This window comes from Meriones unguiculatus, chromosome 14 (assembly GCF_030254825.1).
Source record: "Meriones unguiculatus strain TT.TT164.6M chromosome 14, Bangor_MerUng_6.1, whole genome shotgun sequence".
Lineage (NCBI taxonomy): Eukaryota > Metazoa > Chordata > Mammalia > Rodentia > Muridae > Meriones > Meriones unguiculatus.
In genome coordinates, this window is record NC_083361.1 from 14,519,577 (window position 1) to 14,527,542 (window position 7,966).

Genomic DNA, 7,966 nt, shown 5'->3' on the forward strand with positions numbered 1-7,966 from the left:
GAACTCCCGAGAAAGGTGACATCAGAGAGGCAGCCTGCAGGAGAGGGAGGAACCAACTCCAAGCTGAAGACTCTAGAGAGAACCTTCCAGCCCAAACACACAAATTAGCGGGCACTTGGGCATAGAAAGGGAGGGACAGGAAAGGTCTTTAAGATGGCTTTTTGGATGTTGGAGGAGAGCTTTCCTGGGGCTCAAGTGGGGGCAGGGGGGCCAAGAGTAGCAGACCAGTCGTCAGAGCCTTACAAAACAAGAAGAGACAAACATGGTCAAGAGGTGTCAGAAGTGTTTGTTCTGAGCCACTCTGCTCAGCATGGGTGGTGAAGAGGGATGGTGGGTGGGAAATATGAAGTGGGAACTTGGCTTGGGGCTTGAGGACCTGGGGAGTTTGGAGGTGGGAGAGTTAGAAGCCTGGAAGGACCATCTGAACCGAGTTTCACTACTGGAAGAACAGGTCTGGACAAGAAAAAAGGGAGCTGGCTCCTGAGCAGTACACAAGAACATGCTGGCAGATAGCATCTTGGGGCTGGGCGCCCAGCTCTGCCAACATCAACTGTTTGCATGGAACTTTGTCTTCTTCTAAATGGCACAGCCCAAGGAAGGGTTTTCTTGTTGATTAGCCTGAAGGATGGTTCTTCCTAATCAACTCCCTTTCTCTTCCCCTTCTTTCTCTTTCTTTCTGATGTTTTACTGTGTAGCGAGGCTGGCCTTGAACTTTTGAGTCTCCTGTGTAGGTTTCCCTCAAGCTGAGATCCACGCCTGCCTCTGGGGATGGGGTCTCTTTTCTGGGTTGTCTGCTCTTGATGGTCTGCTTTCATCTACTAGATAAGATGGAGCACCTTATCTGAATTGGCCTGCCCAAAGCAGGTGCTTCTTTCTGCTTGTTCAAAATCGAGCTGGGGCGATGATCTGGGAAGCCTGGGTCCTCACACAGGTTCTGCTGAAGATGTGTTTTTAGATTTCTGTCCCTACCTAGGACCACAGACTGACCGACGTAGCTAGAGGCCAGCTGGTCCAGTCCCTGCACTGCATAGCAGAGTGTGTTCAGAAAGGAGTAGCATCTTCCTTAAGGTTGTGACACTCAGGGCTTCCCTTTCCTGTTCAAGGGTCAAGCCCAGCTCTCTGGATACACAGACTCAACAGGGTGTTCCTCCAAAAGGAGTACGTGGACTGGGAAGGGACAAGAGACAGGATGGAGGTAGCCCATGCTGCAGTCCCTGAGGTGGGAGTCAGAGAGGTCAGGTCGGCTCTGGCCTCTGGATGTCCCTTCCCCCTCCCCAGGCCCCATGGGGCTGTCATTTGCAGATGTTAATTATTCACGAAGCTGTGCTGTGCCTGGTTTTAATGCACTCTGATGGCGTTCTTTAGCTAATGGGGAAAATCGATAGGTTTTTAATTCTTAGTGGCTGTGAGGCTCTGTCTGTCTCCTCTTTGGGTGACTGAGCCTGGATCTTGGGTTAGGGGCAAGGTGTGACCTCAGACCCAGGCATAAGAGCCTAAGCCTTCACCCTTCCTTTCCCTTACGTCGCTGCCTTCTGCCTCCAGTCTGCGGACAGAGGACTGTGGTCACCAAGGCACTCCAAAGTGCCCCAAACTTCATGGAAAGGCTGAACCCTCTTATCTCAGCCACCTGTCATCCTCCAAGATGGATGGCAGCCAGAATAGCCTCTGAGCTAGACCTATGGATCAGATAGGGCAGTACCTCCCCACCAGCTTTGGGGGCTGTCGTCATGCCTGCAGCCCTTGACCTTGGAGTTTGGGAGCTAATGGCTGTGTAGTTTCCTCTTCTCACCACTCAGGGTCAGCTCTGGTCTACCTTCTGGAACATAGGGAAGCTGGTCTGAGCCTGAAGAGCTATAAACACGGAGCTTTCTGTGGGTGCTTACACGTATGCACAGGCTGACAGTCGTTCTGACAGGACCGAGATTCAGCAGCCATCGGTATGAGCACATCCCATCCCCGACCACATCCTGTCCCTGAGAAGATGCCCCTCGCTATTCCTGTAATTATCTGAAGAACAGAGCAGCTACCTACACTGTGTGTGTGTGTGTGTGTGTGTGTGTGTACTTGCTAATTAGACAAGTGTAAGCCTTTCAGATATATGATGGTGGTGATAACACTGTTCTTTTTTAAAAAAATGTGTTGGTGCTTTCAACACACAACAAACCTCAGAAAATGATGAGCGGTCTTAACAAGGGTGAGGTATGGGGGTGGGGAGTGTTCTGCCTGATTCGATTCCCATGGCTCTGCCTTTCCTGCTGGTCCAGAGTCCACTCCTGCTGGTTGACAGAGTTCTGGCCATCTAAAGGGGCTGTCTGCTGGGATCTGGGCCAGGTGCTGGACCTGAAGAGTGGTGATGGCCAGGCCTCATTTGGGATATCAAGCATTCCCCAAAAGGCTCGTGTGTTGAAGGCGTGGTTCCCAAAGCAGTAGTGTCCCAAGGTGGGGCTCCGGGAAGTGACTGAATCAGAAGGACCCTGTCTTCCTCAGTGGATTCATAACACAGTGGTCCCTGGGGCTGTGTCCTGGAAAGTCCTAGTCTGTGGCCCCTTCCTGTCTCCCTACATGCTTCCTGCACCAGGTGCCTAGCTGTGCTCTTCCCTGCCTTCCACCACGATGCTCTAACTCAGGAGGAGTTAGGGAGCCACGGCAGAAACAAGGGAGCCAACTGACCACGGCATGAAACCTCTGAAACCATGAGCCATAGTGAACCCTTTCTCCCCTGCTGTTGACTTGGCTCAGCTGGTAAAGGCACTGGCCATATGATAGTCAAGCCTGACAGCCTTACTTCAGTCCCCAGAACCCACATAAGAGTGGACAGGAGAGAACAGGCCCTACAAAGTTGTCCTCTGACCTCTACGTGCATGCCATGGCACGCACACACACACAAATAAAAAAATATATAATACAAATGAGATATAACAAATTTGAGACAGGGTTTCTCTGTGCAGCCCTGGCTGTCCTGGAACTAGCTATGTAGAGTAGGCTGGCCTTGAACTCACAGAGATCCCTCTGCCTCTGCCTCCCAGGTGCTGCCACTACACAGCTATTTTTTTTTAATTTAAAAATTATTTATGTATTGGTGCCTCATCTTTTCATGGCAGTTAAAAGAGTCACCTGTCATGGGTGCTGGAAACTGAGCTCAGGCCCTCTGCAAGAGCAAGAAAGGCTTTTAACTGTTGAGCATCCTTCCAGCCCCCTGAATAACTTTTAGTTAGGTAACCAATATTTGAGACAGGGTCTTCTTTGGGGCTGGTGTGGAACTCATGGCAATTCTCCGGCTTCAGGGCCCTGACTTCTAACCATCCCCCCTACTCAGTACTGATAATACAGTTACAGAAGAGCACTGAGGGCTCTTAACTGCTGAGCCGTCTCTCCAGCCCCAAACCAATGTTTTAAACCTGTCCTCCCGTAAGTCAGGTATTGGGTCACATTGACAAAACTCTAACATACCTCCCCATCTCCCCTGGCCCTAAGCTGGCTTCTTCCCTGTCCCCACTCGGGACACAGCAAACTCCAGGCTCAATCCTAGGGTGAACAGAAGCTTTTGGGGCACAGGCTGCACACTTGCAGGGGTCCTCAGGACTCCCTCCCACTCCTCAGCTTCTGTTTCTCGAGTGCAGAAGGCTACTGACTGAGCCTTTATTTGCGGTTATTTGTGACCCGTGTAGGACCCCTCCCTCATTTTAATCCATATTTTGATTCCCCCATCCCACCCACCATGGATGCTTGGCAGGAAAAAGCCACGGAGGCTTTTCCCAATTCCTACCTGTGCGATCACTGAGAAAATTATATTAGCCAAAGCATGGTAAGCTTAGGTTGCCGTAAGCACACAGTAACTGACCCGATACAAATCTCATTACCCGCCATCCTCCAGGGACCTTAGAGGCTCAGACCAAACACCTTCCTGTTTGGTGCACTCAAAGCTCACTGGAACCCAGGTGAACCTAGCTCCCTCATAGCTGGAAGAGAGGCAAATACTGTTGAAACTCTCTCTCTCTCTTTCTGTGCATGTCTCTCTGTTTCTGTCTCTCCCTCTCTTTCTTCCTCTCTCTGTCTCTGTGTCTGTGTGTGTGTGTGTGTGTGCATGTGTGTGTGTCTGGCTCTGGCTCTACACTTAACCTGAAGATTGCTATTATGTCGCCTAGGCTGACCTCCAACTTGTGATTCTCCTACCTCAGTCCCTTCAGTGTGTGCCACCATGACCACCACAGTCCTTTCCCTTTTATATAAGAGCGGTTAAATATTCCTTGCTCAACAAAATAATAAAAAAAGAAAGTCCAGTTTCAGATTGCTAAAGGCCTGACTGATGACTGACAGCAATGTAGATGGGAAGCCAGCTTCCTGGAAGAGGTCTGACTTAAAACATATCAGAATGGGGCTTAGGCATCTTGGCAAGAATGCCAGTGTCTTACTAGAAGGAGCCTGTGAATTATGCCTCATAGACAAAGAGTTATATCCCAAATCAGCTCTGGCCCGGGCTTTATCACGAGAGAGATTCTGTTTCTCTATGTCAGTGCGGCGGAGGCTGGCAGTCCTCTTGCCTTAGGGCACTTTGTTCCCGTTTCAGTACTTAAGGAAGAAGATAGGTAGCTGCATAGGGTACTCTGCACTTTCCCTGTTTATGTCAGCTTGTTGCAAAGAAGACTAAAAAAAATCAGTCTCCAGTTACATAGCCCTGGGCACTGCAAACATCTGGGACAGAGGTGGGGTGTTGCCGAAAGAAGGAAGGCAATTGTACAAGCAGCAGTCAGGATGGACGCGAACTCCAAACCCTCCTATCTGCTCCTGACATGTATATGGAACTCTACGGACTAACTAGTCCACACTGGACCTGGAGGACCCGGTTCTAACATGTAGGGGTTTTTATACAAAGTCTCGGGCGGTTGGAAGTTATTACGTAGCTGGCCTCAAACTCATAGAGATCCACCTGCCTCTGCCTCCCAAGTGCCGGGATTAAAGGTGTGCGCCACATACTCAGCTTTTATGTAGATACTGTGGAATATTTGGGCTTACTAAGCAGAGATTTTTCATTTTATCTGGAAATTCGTAAGTGCTTTAATGAAGGTAAGATGGGGGGATCAATAATAGCTCTAGGAAAATAAAAATAAAATTAAAAAGCTGAACGGGAAAGGAAATCATAGTAAGTATGTATCTAAGGCATGGATATTATCTACAAAGGTATAAGAATTTGTGTTTGGGGGAAGAGAGGGGTAATGATAGAGGAGAAATACCATTTCATTTTCTACGGTAGGAAGTAAGATAAAAAACAGAGAAATGGGGAAGTAGCTGTGTTAGCATCTAATCTGGCCATTCAGAGTGGTCCATGAGCCAGCAGCATCAGCAGCGTATGGGAGTGGAAGTTCAGAATCTTGGAAGCTGCCCCAGACCTGCCGAATCAGACCCTGCTTTGGGGGAGGGAGGAGGTAAGAGTGCTTCCATCACACCTGGGGTATCATGCACACTAGGCAAGTGCTCCTCCGTTCAGCTACGCCCCAGCCTCAGAACACACGGTTATCAAGAGCCGCCAGTGATGTGCATCGCTTCAGGACCTGGGCATGTAGCTCAGAACTGGACTTAGAAGGAGAACAGCAAACAGAGGGGCAGAAGTGAGGGTTGAGTTCACTGCCTTTAGGAACAGAAGAGTTCAAGCACAGAGTGGTAGGGAAGGGGACTGTTATTATTTTTTCTAATGAGTCCTAAAGCTTTGCTTTAAACTTTCTGAAAGATTTATTGTTGAGGTTAATCCTTTTGTAATGGTTGTCTTTGTATTATCCAGACGTGAATTTCTGTACCGGCACAGAGTTGGGTACTGGCTGGACTTTGGTATTGTTATGTTTATGGATCATCATCTCCCTCAGTATTTTGTAAACACTCTTCTCCATCACTTTCTGATTGGTTTAATAAAAAGTTGATGGGGCTGGAGAGGTGGCTTAGAGGTTAAGAGCACTGTCTGTTCTTCCAGAGGTCCTGAGTTCAATTCCCCACAACCACAGAGTGGCTCACAGCCATCTATAATGTGATCGGATGCCCTCTTCTGACATGGAGATGTATGTGCAGACAGAGCACCCATACACATAAAAATAAACAACAAATAAACATTTTAAAATGTTTTTTAAAAAATAGAGAGGAGAAGTGGGACTTCAAAGATAGGAACTGTGGGAAGAATTCAGAGGTGCGTGAGGTTCACCAGCCAGACACAGAGGAAGTCAGACCTACCAGGACTGGGTGAGAGATAATGGACCAGGAGGCAAACACGGGCTAGGATAAGCCAGTTAATTAAGTTGGGAAATAGCCTAAGCTATAATAAGTAATAAGTCTCTGTGTCATTATTTCAGGAGCTGGCAGGTCAAGACAGTCTGATGATAACTTAGGTTGTTGAAAACAGAAAACCATGTACAAAATTTTAAATTTCTCGTTTTTTGGTTTTTCAAGACAGGGTATCTCTCTATAGCTTTGGCTGGCCTGGACTAGCTCTGTAGACCAGGCTGGCCTCGAACTTACAGAGATCTGCCTGCCTCGGCCTCACCAAGTGCTGGGATTACAGGTGAGCGCCACCCCGCCCAGCAAGGTTTAAATTTTGACGACGAAAAACGGACAGGAATATCTTGCTCTAGGAAGAGGCTCCGAGCTCCTCCGGAGTCTCCTAGAACCTTTCTCTGCACATCAGCCTGGGAGTGTACCGTCACTCTGTTTATTTCTTTCTTTTAAAACCACTTCCAAAGCACTCTGGGGCTTCTTGCTTTTTCACTTACTAACAGCCTTGAGGTCATTCCACATACACACCTACAGATCTGTTCTAATTCATTTACGGACTATTACAGGAGGTGTAACGTTGTAACCTGTTTAACTATTTCCCTACAGGTCCGACCAAGCCTTCCGCACCCCATAGTGCAGCGATCGGCCCTGTGTGGCCACAGGGCCGTCTACGTGAAGTGCTCAGAATATCTGGGCTTGAAATCCCAGGGCTGCTGCTGAAGCCAAGTGTTTTCTCTGCACGCTTCGGTGTCTGTAGCGGTGAGGTGGCGCTGCTAAGTGCACTCACATTCCAGACGTAAAAGATTTGGCGCTGAAAGAAAGAGATCGGAATTCCTGCCCTTGGGGAGCTGGGAGAGAAGACAGACCATAGACAGGATGCTGAGAGCTGAAGGAGGGGGACGAGGAGGGGGGTTGAAGTCTCAGATAAGGTGGCTGCTGGTGGCTCTACTGAGGCGGTGCCCAGTGGCAGGAATCTGAGGAAAGGAGAGCCAGGCACGAACACCTGGCCGAGAGCAAGGGGCAGAGACGGGGAAACATGCCACCTTCTACGCCACTGCAGGCGATAGAAAGCTCCCCCTGTGCTAAGGATCTCCCAGCTCTTTAGCCTGTCCCTGAGGACCTCTAGAAAATAAGTGGACCTCTCCCCTGGATGCAGCAATCCCGGTGACGATGACGGCAAGAGAGATGCCCCTGTCCTGCGGGCTTGTGTTGTGGTGGAGCCGCTCAAAGGATGACAGTGGTGTCAGCCACCCCTGAGGCGGTTAGGTGGCTTCAGAGAGAGAGTGCTGGATTCCCTAGCAACACGAGCATCTTTGCTTGCTGTTGCCGTGAGGACAAAGAGCTTTAAGGACCTTGGGCAGGGACCTGGAGGTAGGAACTGAAGCAGAGGAACGGGCACCGCCTCCTGGCTTGCCCCCACGGCTTGCTCAGCTTACTTTGTTACACAATCAAGTGCCACCCGCCCAGGTACGGTCCCCAGTCCTCTCACATCAACCAAGGCGATACCGTACAGATTTGCCTCCAGGCCAGGCTTTCCTCTACCCAGATAACTCTAGCTTGTGTCAGATGGACAAAAAAAGCAACCAGGATAACCAGATCCTGCCCCGGGTTTAGGTGTTTTCCAGCTGAGTGTTGGGGAGAAGGAAGCAGGAAAGGATCTCGGGATTCCCCTTGGACCGGCACGTTCGGGTATACTCAGGGAGAAGGCTGG